This window comes from Oryx dammah, unplaced genomic scaffold, assembly GCF_014754425.2.
Source record: "Oryx dammah isolate SB20612 unplaced genomic scaffold, SCBI_Odam_1.1 HiC_scaffold_23, whole genome shotgun sequence".
NCBI classification, from domain to species: domain Eukaryota; kingdom Metazoa; phylum Chordata; class Mammalia; order Artiodactyla; family Bovidae; genus Oryx; species Oryx dammah.
In genome coordinates this window covers 128,785,348-128,803,955 of record NW_024070207.1, presented here as the reverse complement: position 1 = coordinate 128,803,955, position 18,608 = coordinate 128,785,348, and the positions used below count along the sequence as shown (strand labels likewise).

The 18,608-nt window shown below is 42.6% G+C and overlaps 1 long non-coding RNA gene across 1 annotated transcript; it reads left to right on the top strand.

Moving 5' to 3' along the window:
* Window positions 1–673: 673 nt before the first annotated feature.
* LOC120882391 lies at window positions 674–17,080 on the top strand. The gene is made up of 3 exons (XR_005725492.1): window positions 674–702; window positions 16,800–16,901; window positions 17,071–17,080. It is a non-coding gene; the product is annotated as an uncharacterized LOC120882391 (long non-coding RNA).
* Window positions 17,081–18,608: the final 1,528 nt, after the last annotated feature.

Sequence of the window (18,608 nt, the reverse complement as noted above, 5' to 3'; positions counted from 1 at the left end):
AATATTCGTCTGAAGCATCTTTTATAATTTCCACTGTGGACATGCAGCCACAGCAACTAATTAAGAATCAGTTTGAGTACATATGTGCAACATTTTCTAATATCCTCATTTCTACCTCTTTTACTACCTCTTGTACTAGTAAACGACTTTGGTTTTTCTATAAACTTTTATTTTAATATGGCTTATTTATAGAACTACTTTTTTTTTACTCATGACCGTACTTGCAAATTTGGTCACACCATTCCTAAAAATTTTAACAGTCAGCTCCTGTGAGCTGGTATGAGATGGTTGAGCTCCACCTCCTACTATAGTTGCAATAAGCAATGTTTCTCTCATTCACACACTGTTCAGTCTAGAAGACTGGAAGTCAGAAGAGGGGTATGTGGAAAAAGCTTTCCTAGTCACTAGCTGTCTTAACTCATTCTAGCAACACAACCACTAGAAATGTCAGTGTAACAGAGTTCACCATTGGAAGGAAGACTGAAGATAGCATGTGAAGAATAAGAAAAGTCCAACTGAAAAGGAAAGAAGTCAATAATACTTAGGTTTCTATATATATATATATATATATTTTTTTTTATTTTTTGTCACAGACATGGGTAAAATTTTTTTCTGAGCTGATTCCTGTGTCAGACAGCACGTTGGTACTCTATGCTGAAAACTTTGATGAAGTGAAGACCACAAAATGACTTAATGCCCTCGGTATGTACTGTGGCTTATTCTATGCAAACTGCTGCTGCTGCTACTAAGTCACTTCAGTCGTGTCCAACTCGGTGTGACCCCATAGACGGCAGCCCACCAGGCTCCCCCCGTCCCCATGGTTCTCCAGGCAAGAACACTGGAGTGGGTTGCCATTTCCTTCTCCAATGCATGAAAGTGAAAAGTGAAAGGGAATTCGCTCAGTCGTGTTCGACTCTTCGTGACCCCATGGACCACAGCCTACCAGGCTCCTCTGTCGATGGAATTTTCCAGGCAAGAGTACTGGAGTGGGGTGCCATCGCCTTCTCTGCTATGCAAACTAGTTATATTCATATTATCCGTATTTTCGTACTAAGGACAGAAGTGCGTATACATCTTGTATTAAAGACACTACGGCAGGTGTGTGTTCACACAGAGAATTAAGAATTCATGTGACATAAGTCAGGACTGCAGAAAGGTTGTCTGCTGGAAAAATGAACAAATCTGTCCACTGGGGGTTCAATCGGATGGCTTTTAAAAAATTAGATACTTATCATGGAAGGGCAATGAAATATTCCGGGATGGTGAGTGGTCTTTTTGCCAAATATCACATATTGGCGTTGCTGGGTTCTGACACCAAAATGAACCAAGGTTTAAATTTGAGTTTAACAGACTCACAGGTCCTGTCCTTGACTGCATTTATGTACACCACATGAAAGTGAAGTCGCTCAGTCGTGTCCGACTCTTTGCGACCCGAGGCTCCTCCATCCATGGGATTTTCCAGGCAAGAGTACTGGAGTGGGCTGCCATTTCCTTTTCCAGGGGATTTTCCTGACTCAGGGATCGAGCCTGGGTCTCCCGCATTGTAGGCAGACGCTTTACCATCTGAGCCACCAGGGAAGTCATCTACACTACGTACACTCTATTTTTTTGTCAAAATCACTTAAAAGATGCCTGACACCTGAACCCAATGCTCTGAAAATAACCACTTGTTCCTACTGATCCTTCAGAGGCATATAGTAAGGTATGTCAATCGCTGTGCATCCAGCCAACCCCACGGGCTTTCTGACAGGTAGCTTTACCTTGCTGCTATTACTATCCACATTGGCAGAAGGTGGCAGCTATGTCTGCTCTCTGAGAATGAAAAAGCGTGTATTTTTCCCTTGGTAGCATGCATAATGAGATTAATGTGCCAGGTGAAAAGTCCAGATCGTTTTCTCCCCCATCTCTTGAATATCGTTGTTCGGTCACTAAGTCCTGCCTGACTCACTGCGAGTCCATGGACTTCAGCACACCAGGCTCCTCTGTCCTCCACTGTCTCCTGGAGTTTGCTCAAAGCATGTCCAGTGACTCGGTAATGTTATCTAATCATCTCATTTGCCCGAGGTTCATGAAAACCACCGGAAGGAATTACAGCTGCTAAAGAATCTGCCTGCAATGCAGGAGACCTCAGTGCAATTCCCGCGTTGTGTCCACCTGAAAAGCTAATGGAGGGGCAGGAAAGACAGAATAGAGCCCTGGTCACCCAGGGCTTACTGTAAGCTACATGCAATTTGAATGCGTGTTACACCCATACGAAGGTCTCCAAGGATAAGATATTAGTGCCTGATCACTTGAACTGTTCAAAGAAAATGGAACAATAGTGGTTGACTACTAGCCTATACCTCCTGCATGGATCACTGCCTCGTGTGGCAAAGAATATAACCGATATCATTTTGTATTGATCATCTAGTGATGGCCTGTGTAGAGTTGTCTCTTGTGTTGTTGGAAGAGGGTGTTTGCTATGACCAGTGCATTCTCTTTGCTAAATCCTGTTAGCCTTAACCCTCCTTCATTAAGTACTCTAAGGTCAAACTTGACTGTTACTCCTGGGATCTCTTGACTGCCTACTTTAGCGTTCCAGTCCCCTATAAGGAAAAGGACATCTTTCTCGGCGTTAGTTCTAGACAATCTTTTAGGGCATCGTAGAACTGTTCAACTTCTTCTGCACTAGCGGTTGAGGCAGAGATTGAGATTACTGTGATACTGAATGGTTTTGCCTTTGAAATGAACAGAGATCATTCTGTCATGTTTGAGACTGCACGCCAGTACTGCGTTTCAGACTCTTTTGTTGACTATGAGGGCTACTCCATATTGTCTAAGGTATTCTTACCCACAGTATTCTTGCCCCAATAAATACTGTGGGAAGTATTCTTGCCCACAGTATTTAATTAATTAATTAATTAAATTTTAATTAATTATTTAATTAATCTGAATTAAATTCACCTATTCCGGTCCATTTTAGTTCACTGATTCCTAAAATGTCAATGTCCACTCTTGCCACTTACTGTTCGACCACTTGCAATTTACCTTGATGCATGGATTTAACATTCCAGATTCTTATGCAATTTTACTCTTTACAGCATCGAATTTCACTTCCATTCCAGGCACATCCACACCTGGGTGCTGCCTTCGCTTTGGCTCTGTGTCTTCATTCTTTCTGGAGTTATTCCTCCACTCTTCCCCAGTAGCATACTGGGCACCTACCAACAAGGCAAGTTCATCGTTTATCGTCATATCTTTTTTGCCTTTTCATACTGTTCATGGCAAGAATACCAACGGGGTTTGCCATTCCCTTCTCCAGAGATGTGTGGCAAAGGCGTATGCAGAACTCAGTAAGGCTATGAGCAGTTTCATACAGGGCCACCCAAGAAAGCCGTGTCATAGCGGAGAGTTGTGACACAATGTGAGCCATTGGAGGAGGGAGTGGCCAGCCACTCCAGGATGCTTGCCATGAGTTTGGCATGAGCTGTATAAAAAAAGCACCAAGATATGACACTGAAAAATGAGCCCTCCCCTCACCATGTCAGAAGGTGTCCAATATTGCTACTGGGGAAGAGTGGAGGACACCTACTAATAACTCTAGAAAGAATGAAGCTGTGCTGACTTAACTGCAAAAATAAAAAACTGACCAGAGGTACTTTCCTAGGGGTCCAGTGCTTCACAATCCATCTGCCAATGCAGGCGACACGGATTGAATTCCTGGTCTTGGAAGATCCCACACACTGGAGGAAACCAAGTCTATGTGCTACATCAATTCTGCTTGTGCTCCAGAGCCCCAACAAGAGAACCATCCCCAGGAGAAACCCTCAAACTGCAAATAGAGAAATGCAGAGCATGGCAGTTAACACACGCTGTGCATTTAAAAAAAAAAAAAACTTAGCAAAGGTTATAAGAAGTGTGATCACTGAGACACACCACTAAAGCAGCTTAGAAAATTCTCAGAGAAAGACTTGCAGTTAGAATACTGAAAGCAACTCCTGGAGTTCATGCAAACTCAAGTCCATTGAGACAGGGATGCCATCCAGCCATCTCATCCTCTGTCGTCCCCTTCTCCTCCTGCCTGCAATCTTTCCCAGCATCAGGGTCTTTTCCAGTGAGTCACCTCTTCACATCAGGTGGGCAAAGGACTGGAGTTTCAGCTTCAGCCTCAGTCCTTCCAATGAACATTTAGGACTGATTTCCTGTAGAATGGACTGGTTGGATCTCCAGCAGTCCAAGGGACACTCAAGAGTCTTCTCCAACACCATAGTTCAAAAGCATCAATTTTTCAACACTCAGCTTTCTTTATAATCCAATTCTCACATCCATACATGACTAGTGGAAAAACTATAGCTTTGACTAGATGGACCTTTGTTGGCAAAGAAATCTCTCTGCTTTTTTAATATGCTATCTAGGTTTGTCATAACTTTTCTTCCAAGGAACAAGCATCTTTTAATTTCATGGCTGCAGTCACCATCTGCAGTGATTTTGGAGCCCCGCAAAATAAAGTCTCTCACTCTTTCCATTGTTTCCCCATCTATTTCCCATGAAGCAGTGGGACCAGATGCCATGATCTTAGTTTTCTGAACGTTGAGTTTTAAGCCAACTTTTTCACTCTCCTCTTTCACTTTCATCAAGAGGCTTTTTAGTTCTCACTTTCTGTCATAAGGGTGGTGTCATCTGCATATCTGAGGTTACTGATGTTTCTCTCGGCAGTTTTGATTCCAGCTTGTGCTTCTTCCAGCCCAGTGTTTCTCATGATGTACTCTACATATAAGTTAAATGAGCAGGGTGACAGCCTTGATGGACTCCTTTCCTGGTTTGAAACCAACCAGTCTGTTGTTCCATGTCCAGTTCTGACTGTTGCTTCCTGACCTGCATACAGGTTTCTCAGGAGGCAGGTCAGGTGGTCTGGTATTCCCATCTCTTGAAGAATTTTCCACAATTTGTTGTGGCCAGTCCAGCAAAGTGAAGCCACCGCTCCTGACCTTGGATGTGGGGTATCTCTTCACGACTGCTCCAGCAAAGGGCAGGCACCACTCCTGACCTTGCACGTAGGATATCTCCTCTCGGCAGCTTGCTGCTCCAGTGCCATGCAGACGCAAGGAAAGATACCCAGTAAAATGGTTAGACACTGGAGCACTGTGAGGAGATACTCCATGCCCAAAGGCAAAGGAGAAGCCCCAGCAAGATGGTAGGAAGGGCGAATTAGCATTTAGAATCAAACTCTGTTCCTGCCAGAGACACTCATGGGGCTTAAACAAACCTTGTGTGCACCAGGACCCAGGGACGCCACAGAGTCTGAGACAGAACTGTGTTTGAACACCTCCTGTGGAGGTACGGGTCAACAGTGGTCTGCTGCAGGGACAGGGGCTCTGGGTGTGGGTATGGCATAAGTCCTCTTGGAGGAGGTCACCATTAACCCCACTATAGAGCTGCCAGAACTCACATAGGCCTGGGAAATAGACTCTTGGAGGGCACATCAGAACCTTGTGCCCTAGGACCCAGGAGAAAGGAAGTGACCCCCCCCCAGTAGACTTGCCTGTGGGTGTCCAGGAATCTCCGGTGAAGGTGTGGGTCAGTGGTGGCCTGCTGCAGGATTGGGGGCATGAACTGTGGCAGTTCATGCCTGGGATCTTTTCAGGGAGCTCACCATTATCTTTATTATCTCCATCATAGTTTGGCCCCAAGTAAATAGCAGGGAGGTAACACAGCTCAACCCATCAACAGAAAACTGGATTAAAGATTTACTGAGCGTGGTCCTCCCATCAGAGCAAGACCCAGTTTCCCTGTCAGTCATTCTCTCCCATTAGGAAGCTTCCATAAGCTTCTTCTCTTTCTCAGTCAGAGGATAGACTGAAAACCCCAATCACAGAAAACAAACCAATCTGATCACATGGACCACAGCCTTGCCTAACTGAATGAAACTAAGCCATGCCATGTAGGGCCACCCAGGATGGATGGGTCATGGTGGAGAGTTCTGACAAAATGGGGTCCACTGGAGAAGGGAATGGCAAACCACTTCAGTATTCTTGCCTTGAGAACCCCAAGAACAGTATGAAAAGGCAAGAAGATAGGACACTGAAAGAGGAACTACCCAGGTCGATAGGTGCCTGATATGCTTCTGGAAATCAGCGGAGAAATAACTCCAGAAAGAATGAAGGGACGGAGCCAAAGCAAAAACAACACCCAGTGGCAGATGTGACTGGTGATGGAAGCATGGTCTGATGCTGTAAAGAGCAATATTGCATAGGAATTTGGAATGTTAGGTCCATGAATCAAGGTAAATTGGCAGTGATCAAACAGGAGATGGCAAGAGTTGAGCGTTGACATTTTAGGAATCAGTGAACTAAAATGTACTGGAATGGGTGAATTTAAATCAGATGACCATTATGTCTACTACTGTGGGCAAGAATCCCTTAGAAGAAATGGAGTAGCCATCATAGTCAACAAGAGTCCGAAATGCAGTACTTGGATGCAGTCTCAAAAACGATAGAATGATCTCTGTTCTTTTCCAAGGCAAACCATTCAACATCACGGTAATCCAAGGCTATGCCACGAGCACCAGTGCTGAAGAAGCTGAAGTTGAACAGTTTTAGGAAGACCTACAAGACCTTCTAGAACTAACACCCCCCCAAAAAGATGTCCTTTTCATTATAGGGGACTGGAATGCAAAAGTAGGAAGACAAGAAAAACCTGGAGTAAAAGGCAAATTGTCCTATGGTACAGAATGAAGCAGGGTAATAGAGTTCTACCAAGAGAATGCACTGGTCAGAGCAAACACCCTCTTTCAACAACACAAGAGAAGACTATACATGGACCTCACTAGATGGCCAACACCGAAATCAGGTTGATTATCTTCTTTGCAGCCAAAGATGGAGAAGCTCTATACAGTCAGCAAAAAGAAGACTGGGAGCTGACTGTGGCTCAGATCATGAACACTTTATTGCCAAATTCAGACTTAAATTAAAGAAAGTAGGAAAAACCACTAGGCTATTCAGGTATGACCTAAATCAAATCCCTAACGATTATACAGTGCAAGTGAGAAATAGATTTAAGGGCCTAGATCTGATAGATAGAGGGCCTGATGAACTATGTAATGAGGTTCGTGACACTGTACAGGAGACAGGGATCAAGACAATCCCCATGGAAAAGAAATTCAAAAAAGCAAAACGGCTGTCTGAAGAGGCCTTACAAATAGCTGTGAAAAGAAGAGAAGTGAATAGCAAAGGAGAAAAGGAAAGATATAAGCATCTGAATGCAGCGTTCCAAAGAACAGCAAGGAGAGATAAGAAAGCCTTCCTCAGTGATCAGGTCAAAGAAATAGAGGAAAACAACAGAATGGGAAAGACTAGAGATTTCTTTAAGAAAATTAGAGATGCCAAGGGAACATTTCATGCCAAGATGGGCACAATAAGTGAAATAAATGGTATGGACCTCACAGAAATAGAAGATATTAAGAAGAGGTGGCGAGAATACACAGAAGAACTGTACAAAAAAGATCTTCACGACTCAGATAATCACAATGGTGTGATCACTCACCTAGAGCCAGACATCCTGGAATGTGAAGTCAAGTGGGCCTTAGGAAGCATCACTATGAACAAAGCTAGTGGAGGTGATGGAATTCCAATTGAGCTGTTTCAAATCCTAAAAGATGATGTTGTGAAAGTGCTGCACTCAATATGCCAGCAAATTTGGAAAACCCTAAAAGATGATGCTGTGAAAGTGACTTTCTTATTATGAACACGATCATCATAGTGCTGGTGACATCATGGGAGCAAACTGCCCCAGTGAGTGTCATTTAGAGAGCGAATGCCCTTGGTTTCTTTCATCTAGTTTGCCTGATTCATGGACAGACAGGATGATGGTTGGAGGAGCCTGAATCTCAGTGTCGGGCCTACATGTAAAAGAGCAATCTGATCTGCTGTAGTCCGACCAGCTAATACGCTAAAGGCAAAATGAAATTGTAATGATGAATTTGGGAAGGATCCTTGAGTAGGGTAGAAGAGGAGAATTTGCTCCTGTTGAAAATATTTCATGAAATTTAAATAAAAATATAAAGAAGGCATGGTAATGACGGTTTATGCAGGAAGTCCTGTCCAACCCTTGTGACCCCAGGGACTGCAGATTGCCAGATCCCTCTGTCCATGGGATTCTCCAGGCAAGAATGCTGCAGTGGGTTGCCGCTTCCTTCTCCAAGGGATCTTTCCAATTCAGGGATCGAATCTGCACCCATCTCTTGCATTGGCAGGTGGACTCTTTACATTCAGTGCCACCTAAGGAACCCAAATAAGCCACAGAATGTATGTGTATATGTGTGTGTATATATATATATATATATACACACACACATACACACATATGCATGTGTATCATACACAAATACACTGGAATACTTGTGCATAGATATATGTTTATACATATATATATGTATATACACACACATATCTATGTGCATCCATACACAAATACATGGAATATTTGTGCACCTGTAAATACATATACAGGTGTATATATACACATGCGTATATGTGTGTATATCATACACAAATCAGTGGAATACTTGTGCATATGTATATATACGTGTGTGGGGGTGGGTGTATACACACACACACACACACACACATCTGTGTGTATCATACACAAATCAGTGGAACATTTGGCAACCATAAAAATGTGAAATTTGTAACAGCATGGATGGACTTGGAGGGCATTATGCTAAGTGAGAGAAGTCAGATGCAGAAAGACAAGGACTGTATGATATCACTCATATGTGGACTTGAAAAAAAATGAAACAAGCGTTTGAATATAACAAAAAAGGGGCAGACACAGAGAGAGCAAAGCAGTGGTGATGAGTGGGATGGTGGAAGTGCTGGGTTAAGACAGGAGGCGTGCAATAGGAAGTACAAGCTACTATGTAGAAAATAAATAATGTACAAAAATACACTGTATAGCATAGGGAATAAAAAAGCCAATATTTTTATAACATTAGAAAGAGAAATAAAATGGTGAGTATCTACATCATACCCCATAACAACAACAACAACAACAGCAACAAAACTGTACATCAATAATACCCCTCTGAAGAATGCCCTGATAAATGACTCCTGGTAGAGACACCACAGATTTATCTTCATAAACCAGAGAGTGCCATCTTTAGTTTTAGAAAGTGAAAGTGAAGTGACTCAGTCGTGTCTGACTCTTTGCAACCCCAAGGACTGTAGCCTACCAGGCTCCTCTGTCCATGGGATTTTCCAGGCAAGAGTACTGGAGCGGATTGCCATTTCCTTCTCCAGGGGATCTTCCCGACCCAGGGATTGAACCCGGGTCTCCGGCCTTGTAGACAGACGCTTTACGTCTGAGCCACCAAAGTAAGCTTAAATAGGCCTCTTCAATGTGAAAGAAATAAGATAGGAGTTGAGGATATTTAATGTGGGCTGTTTGTCCCATTTTGAAGTCTGAGGACAGAAAAGAATATAAAAATCACCGTCTTTGAAATAACTCTTGAGTTCTGTGATTTCTTATTGACTCTGAAGGCAACAACGTCCACATCCCCTGTAGCTTCTCTTAAAATTAATATCACTATAAGAAGCACAGAATGCTGAAAGAGCTTAGCTGCCAACCAAGATGTCAGAAGATTATGGCTATGCAACCAAGGCCTTGTGATTAATCACTGCTTGATCATTATGTATTGAGCCAAGAGACATATCCTATAAAAAGTGGAACCAATTCACAGCCTATCCAACAAGTAGCACACTCTCACCTTCTGTGGAAGAAGGACCATGTGAGTCACAAGATAAAGGTTCTGTTGCTGACTCTTATTCTTGTCCTGGTTTGTGCTGCCCAGGAAACTCCAGCTGAGAGAGACTCCTCACAGGTACCCAGAATGAGCTGATCTGCTAGGAGGTCTTGCTTGTTTGAGTGTGTGTGTGTGTGTGTGTGTGTGTGTGTCTGTGTGTGAGGTTGTTGGTGAGTGCATGTGACAGAGATATTCTTGTTTGTATGAAGGACATCCTGTATGGATACCTTGGTCCATGTATCTGCATGAGCATACTATCTCTATCTATAAAGCCCTCTATGTATCCACTCTTTTATTTTCTTTTCATAAAAGAAAAAAAAACTTAACATGCTATCATTCACAGAGTTATGAACTGTCACAGTCATTACTGATGTTGTTTTCACTGTTTCAAAAAACCCTGAATGCTATGCTGTCTACGCAAATATGAATCATGATTTCATTTCATGTTATTTGGCAAAGTAGGAGGTAGAACACTTCTTTGCTTAATAAGGTTCAATTTGCTTCTCCTCTGTGGTAAGTTCAGTTCAGTTCAGTTCAGTTCAGTCACTCAGTCATGTCTGACTCTTTGCGACCCTATGGACTCCCAGCCTGGACCCCCCAGGCTCCTCTGAACATGGGATTCTCCAGGCAATAGTACTGGAGTGGATTGCCATTTCCTTCTCCAGCAGATCTTCTCGACCCAGGTATCGAACCCAGGTCTCCCGCACTGTAGACAGATGCTTTACCGTTCTATCTGTCTTTAACACTGCCCCTCAAAAATGAAGCAAGAATGGGGAAACACAAACCAGAACACAAACAGATCTGCTCTAGCGGAAAGGACGGGAATATAGAGACAAACAGATTTTGGATACAGATACAAAGGAGATTCAGAAGAAGGTAATAATTTTATAGGGAAAACTATTGGAGAAATTGAAAATGCATGGGCAGAAGAGATATCAAGAGCTCAATGCTTTCATTGCTCCATGTTTGACAATTTACACAGAAACTCATAGACCCACGTTTAAGACCCAAAGCGAGAAAGACTCTAGAGGTGAAACCAAGAGGTGGATAATCTCTGACTAAAGATTAGGTTGTTGCTGATTAGAATATACACCAACCAGGATCCCACACTGGGAACAGAAGGTGAATAACCAAGCCTCAATCAAAATATTTACATCTTTGAGGGACAAGCTTAAGGAAACACAAGAGAAGCCAGCAACAACAGGGGGAATCTCTTGGCCTATCTCCATCTGAAAAGAGACTCGTGTTGAAAAACGTACTAACTTCATAGAAAACAAACAAATAATTCACTCAGTGATGAACAAGTGACTTGCAGAGACACTTAACAGAGAAAATAGGCAAACGGCAATTCCACCTCTTTATTCCTTCAGGAAATGGAAAGTACCATGGAAACGGGATGTAGTCACACATTATTATACTAATGAAATGAAGACAGCTGACCCCACGGAGTCCTGGCAGGGATGGAGCAATGGAAAATCTCATCCCCTGCTGGCAGGAACCGAAAATCAGAAGGCACCGAGATCTAGCAATTCCCCACCCAAGTCTCTCCCCACGAGATGAGATGGCCCAGTTCTGCACAGAGACTCGTCTATGAACATGCATCCATCAACACTGGAATGGATAAAAACGGGACATATCCTGATGATACTATGCAGGGACAATGGGAACAGAGTCTATAAAAATATATAGATGTTTATTCAAACAAATATGCTGAGGGAAAGAAGTCAAAAACACACACACAAGGAAATGGAATTTGAGGTACAAAGTGCTATGTATAAAATAAATAATGGACAAAGATTATCTGAAGAATAAAGATTGTACAACACAGGAAATAAAAAAGCCAATATTTTTATAACTTCAAAAATAGAAATAAAAATGTGAATACCTCCTATATGGTACACTTGTAACAAAAAAAATATTGTACATCAACTATATTTCAATTTCAATATTAAAATAATATAGATTTTTCTGAGGAATGCCCTGATAACTGATTCCTGGTAGACACCACATATTTATCTTCTTAAACTGAAGGTGCCATCATTCGTTTTAGAAAATAAGCTTAAACAGACCTCTTCAATGTGAAAGAAATAACACAGGAGTTGTATAAGAAGCACAGAATGCCAAAATGCTCCACTGCCAACCAGGATGTCAGAAGACCACATCTATGTAACCTATGTCTTGTGATTAAACACTGTTAGATCACTATGTACTCTGCCAAGAGACGGGTCCTATAAAAAGTGGAAGCAATGCACATTCTCTCCAGTAACTGGGGCGCCCTCAGATTCTGTAGAAGGACGACGAGAGTCAGAAGTTGAAGGTTCTGTTGCTGAGTCTTGTCCTTGTCCTGGTTTGTGCCGCCCAGGAAACTCCAGCTGAGATAGACCCCTCAAAGGTATGCAGAAGGAGCTGATCTGCTAGGAGGTCTTGCTTGTTTGAGTGTGTGTGTGTGTGTGTGTGTGTGTGTGTGTGTGTTTGCATGTGTGAGTCTATGAGGTTGTGTGTGCATGTGACACAGATATCCTGGCTTATATGTATGAACAGATTGTATACACACCTTGGTCCACGTATCTACATGAGCATAATACAATCCTCTGTGTTTCTGCTTTTTTTTTTTAAATCTTAATTGTCTGTATGTTAAAAAAAAAATCCTAACATGCTATCATTCATAAAGTTACAAACTGTGACAATATTTACTGGCATCATTTTGCTTATTTCAAATAACTCTGAATTCTCTGCTAAAATATCTGAATTTGATGCTTTTTGCTGCAATAGGAAAGATGATTTCATGTCGTCTTATTCAGCAAGGTAGGGGGTAAAAATCCTCTTTGCTTAATAAGATTCAACTTACTTCTCTTCTGTGGTAAATGCAGAAGCATAGATAGGGTTGTGTATTGGTAACAAGAAAAGAGATTGACTGACGTTTATGAGGACCTTCCTTCTTAGGTTACAGGAGGCTGGCGCACCATTTACACACTGCACATAACAAGGAGAGGGTTGCGGAAGGAGGCCCACTGAGGTGTTACTGTCATCAGATTGGACGCAACAATGACTGCAAATACCTCTCCCTTACATTTTATGTCAAGTAAGCAGTCCTCCTCAACTGAGAACTAGGAGTCTGTTGACTTGTGACATGGGGTCCGATTTCCAATGTGCAGTGAAAGGTGTGAGTCATGGCTGTGAAGTTGGGTGTGCAAACTCTATTCACGGAAAGGTATCTTCAAGCCCTGGGGAGTGAATGGTGATGAAGGAATGTCTTGTCTGTTGGCTTTTCAGGATTGACAGGAGATGCCAGTTATTCACAGAAGTGCTAAAGAGACAAGAAGGAGGTATTTATCTCATAGAATATGAGTATTCCAGCTTCTCTGATGGGTTGTCTTCCCCAATCCAAGGAACGTGTTCAGATTGATAGTCTCTGTTTCACCCAAGACAGCTAGCTGTCTGCACTGGTGAACTATTTCATCTACTCATTACGAATGCCACATTGGAAAAGCCACTAATTTTTCAGCAATCAGTTCTGTCCCACAACACCAGGATGAGGTCCAAGGTTGGAATGTGGCCATTCATGGTCTCTGAGATAAAGCCCCAAAGCGCTGACTCATGTTCCTTGGGCATGGAGAAGTACGATAACCTACATAGAATAATAATGACTTTTCACAATTTTTGCTTTTACTTGACCTACATAATGAATTTTGCTTGAAGAAATTCTTTAAATATTAAAAGTTCTTCATTAGCGAGTCTAATAAGTAGAACATGATTAACTTTAATGCCCTAAAATGACAACAGCTAAAATAAGAGTGAAAATTTCAAACTAATTTTACATAATCTGAAAGGGAGTTTAGCATACACGTCTATCTCTACAGCTTAAAATAAGGAGAAAAAGTTCATATATCAACATATAAATTGAAAGATACATTAACACATTTCTATCTGTAATTAAAATACAGGAAATAAATCTCAAATATTAATATCAATACTGTAATATTCTATTCAGTGATCAAATGTCCATGTTTCATTATGATGGGAAAAAAATGTACAACAGAGCACTCTAATCTTGGTTTGATGCATTATTTTATTTTTCAACTGTAGAAACACAGACACAGGAAGTAATGTGGGATCATTTCAGAGTTTATGTGTCCGACATTTTGCAATAGACTCATTTGTACTTCTTTAATTAGCTCTTCTACTATGAAATAACTCTGGATGATGTACTAACTTTGATTTAAATACAATTCATTTAAATGTTTTTGAATTCCCTTGCAACCATGACTGTACTGGCAAACTGGGTTACAAAATTCCTGAATATTTAAGAGTCAGTTCTTGTGAGCTCGCGTGAGATGGTTGAGGTTCAAACCTACTAAAGCTGCAATAAGAGACTTTGCTATCGTTCACAGACTGCTCAGTCTAGAAGATGGGAAGTCTTAATTCTCTTCAGGAGAAGGGGGTGTGGAGCAAGCTTTCCTAGTTCACTAGCTGTCTTAACTGGTTGTAAAGTGCATCACTAGGAGTCTCAGTGAGATAGAGTCTACCATCTGAGGGAAGACTGATGATTGCATGTGAAGGAAAAGACATGCTCAGCTGAAAACAAACGAAGTTAATCATATTGCTGCTGCTGCTAAGTCGCCTCAGTCGTGTCCAACTCTGTGCGGCCCCACAGACAGCAGCCCACCAGGCTCAGCCGTCCCTGGGATTCTCCAGGCAAGAACACTGGAGTGGGTTGCCATTTCCTTCTCCAATGTATGAAAGTGAAAAGTGAAAGGGAAGTCGCTCAGTCGTGTCCGACCCTCAGCGACCCCATGGGCTGCAGCCTACCAGGCTCCTTCTTCCATGGGATTTTCCAGGCAAGAGTACTGGAGTGGGTTGCCATTGCCTTCCCTGTAATCATTGAGGTTTGATGTTTTTTTCCTTCTGTTAGAGATGCAGATACAAATGTTTTGCAACTGATTCATGTACCAGATAACATGGTAGTAACTTATTTTGAAAACAATGATGGACAGAAGATCACAAAAATAACTGAAGGTGCTGGTAGGTACTGTAGCTTACCCAATATAAACTAGATGAGTTCATATAGTCAATGTTTTTACGGAAAGGAGAGAGGTACACACATAACTTATATCAGGGCCTGACTGGTGGTTCAGATGGGAAAGAAACCACCTGCAGTGCAGGACACCTGGGTTTGATCCCTGGGTTGGGAAGATTCTCTGGAGGAGGGTATGGAAACCCACGTGACGAAGGAGCCTGGTGGGCTACGGTCCATGGGGTCGCAAAGAGTTGGACATGACTGAAAGACTAAGCACAGAACCTTATATGGAACACACTGGAACAGATGTGTGTTCACATGGAGAATTCAGACTTCATGTGACGTGAGTCAGGGATATAGAAAGTTTGTCTGCTAGAAAAATGAGGAAATGTATCCACTGGGGATTCTATCAGATGGCTCTTTTAAAAATGAGATACGCTTATCCCAGACTGCAAATAAAATATTCCAGGATGCTCCATGACTTTCTCACCAAGTATCACACAATGGAGTTGCCAGGTCCTGACACTAAAAAGAACGACGGTTTAAATCTGAGTTTAGCAAACTCACAGGTCCCAGCCATGACTGCATTCTTCTCCACCACAAACGCTTTCTTCTTTATCACAGTCATGAAAGTACTACCTGAACCTGAACCCAAAGCTCTGCAAATACCACTGGACCACATTGAAGTCTGCAGAGGCAGTGTCGTCTGGAATGTCAGTTATTCTGCAATCTGGTCAATCCCCTGGGCTCACTGACATATCCCTTTATCCTTTCTCTTATTATACCCTCACTGGAGATGGATGGATGTTGTGTCTGGTCTTTGAGGATGACAAAGCATGAGTATTTTCCTCAGTAGCATCTGCGATGTGGTTACCATAAGTGGGTTCCTGCTCCCCACCCTTCAAAAGCCAAATAAGAGGCCAGCTTCATAGAAAGAAAAGTCTTCTTTCATTCAGATGCAGACAACTGGGCGGAGGGTGGATTCTGTACAAAGGCTGAATGCCCCACCCCACAACTGACATTCAGAAAGTTAGAGCTCTATAGACAGAGGCAACGGGCTCCTTGCAGAAACAACAGAGTCAACTCAGACAGTCACTTTGAACTTGATCAGTGGTCTGACCAGCATCATCATGGCTGTTTCAAGCACAGTTAATCCACAGCTCCAAGGTCGCTATAATCCCATCTCCTTGATGTCAATCCTCTGAATCGTGGCAGCTTATGGCATAGCTACAGTCTGGTCATCCTGAAGTTAACCTGTCCACTGGGTGGGGCTTTCAGTGTCTATAAGACAGCTCACAGGATGGCCCAGAACAGTATCTATTGCCCTTGGGGAGGAAATAGAGGTCCTTGTCTTTGCTTCATGAACACATTATTGTTTGCTCTCCTGTGACTGTCTTCCTTATTTCCCATGTTCTCACTGCTCTGCTTAAACTTATTCTTTGACTAGAATCTTTCACAGACAAAAGGCAGGCCAAAACCATGGTGAGTGGAGCAAGGATCACAGGGTCCTGCACTGTCTCCATGGGGTCAGTGTGCTTCTGAAAAATCCAAATCAGTCCCCCGCCACATTCATTTCAGGAGGGTTCATGAAAACCCCAGGAATGGACTTCTAGGATGTGGACAAAGTGGACAGGAAGAGTTAGAGTTGGGGGGAGTTCTGAGTCTCAGACTTTCCGTGGCCTTCTTCGACATGCCACAAAAGACGGCATCTCCCTGGGGCATGCTTAAGCTCACAGCTGAATGATCTGTAGCTCACTCGGGAGCTGTGAGGAGTGGAACATGTTAACCGTGTGGACTCTACCCCCACGGACACATCTGAAGACCAGTGTGCACACTTGGGCACCTCTGTGGAAAACTATCTGGAGAGCACGGTCTAGGTGATGGTGGAGGGCAGCAGTGTTGGTGAGGCTTACTTACCACTACAGGTACGAGCCAGGCGACTCTCTATAACCTACGAAAGATTCTAAGGCACACCTCTTCTGCCCTGTTTGCTATGAAATCTAGCAAAAGGAGACAGTTTCACTCAAGAAGAACTTCAAAAGTATCAGGAACTAAACAATGAAAGGGGGATTCCAAATGAAAATACAGGAAACGTCATTGAAACAGGTAAAGCCCCAGGGGACAACAGGTATCTGAAATGAAAACACATCCCTAGGACATTCAATTCAAAACGCCCATTGGCACAGACATCTTCGTAAAGAGCTGTTATGAAATAATTCTTGGAAACAGAGGCATGTCAATGATCATTATTCCCGATATTCATTCTCTTTCTCAGACAATTGTCCTCCATGAGAACAGAGAAAATCAGTTGGGTGACTACAAATATACCACGTATAACACTGAGCTTTTTTTCACTAGGTTAACACTTTGGCGGGGGTGGGGGGGCGGGGAGGGGTTCACTGTTTTAACAATGAGATACACACACAGAGGAGTATTGCCCACCCATGAAGAAAAGAATGAAACATGCCTTTTTCAGCAACATGCATGGAGCTAGAGATGACCTTACTAAGTAAAGTAAGTCACAAAGGAAAGTGAAATATGATTTTATCACTTCCTTGTGGAAGCTAAACTATGATGCAAATGAACCATTAATAAAACAGAAACAGACTCTCCACAGAGAAAAAACTAATGGTTACCAAAGGGGAAGCAGGCAAGAGGTAAATTAGGAGTTGAGATCAGCAAATATACGCTCAAGTATATAAAATAAACAGCAGAGACCTACTGGAGAGCAGAGAGAACTATACCCAATGTCTCATGATATCTTGACGAAGAAGAATCTAAAAAGGTATACATTTACCTACATAGATATATATATATATAAGTGAGGGCTTCCCAGGAGACCCTGTATCCCTGGGTCTGGAAGATCCCTTGGAGTAGGAAATGGTAACCCATGCCAGGCCAGGATTCTTTTCTGGAAAATCCCTTGGACAGAGGAGTCTGGGAAGCTATACTCCATATCGTCAGAGAAGATTTGGAAACAGATTAGTGACAAAGGAGCAACCAAAGTATAAATGAATCACTTTGCTGTATACCTGAAAGGAACAAGCATTGCTCATCAGCTAAATTAAGATAAAAATTAATTGACAAACTATGAGATAACAAGACGCTTCACCTTGCCATGCGCCAAAGGCCCGGGCTTCCTTAGGCTTTGATTTAAATATCGAAACACTGACACTGGTCTAGCCTCCACAGGGAGATGCTTTGAGGACAACAGAGGAGACGGTGAAGCCCCGAGCTGCGAGTTATGATGATCGTTGCGGAATCCCACTGTGAATGAAGACCCTTGCAGCCAAAACACCTTTGCGATGATAAATGGCACTGCAGAAGATGTAAGTGGCACAGGGCACATAGGATATTATTTCCTACATCTCAGACTTCCGAGTATGTAACGTAGTAACTCTCAACGGAAGACCTAGCACTGGAAATTTCACCAGGTGGAAATTCTATACAAGCCCACAGGGGTACACACACACACAGAAGAAATTCTGTGAAACAGGTCTGTAAGAAACTTTCTCCACTGTTCCCATCAGCAACTGCTCCTATAGTTTCTTTCTTGCTCTGCCCAATATCATATTAATCCTAATCAGCTCAACAATGGTTTACATTATTTTCATGTTTAAAGAAAGAGAGAAAAAAAGAAGAACATGAGCAGCATCGAAGCACTTCATTTCAGTTCAGTTGAGTCGCTCAGTCGTGTCCGACTCTTTGCGACCCCATGAACCGCAGCATGCCAGGCCGCCCTGTCCATCACCAACTCCCGGAGTTTACCCAAACCCATGTCCATTGAGTCGGTGATGCCATTCAACCATCTCA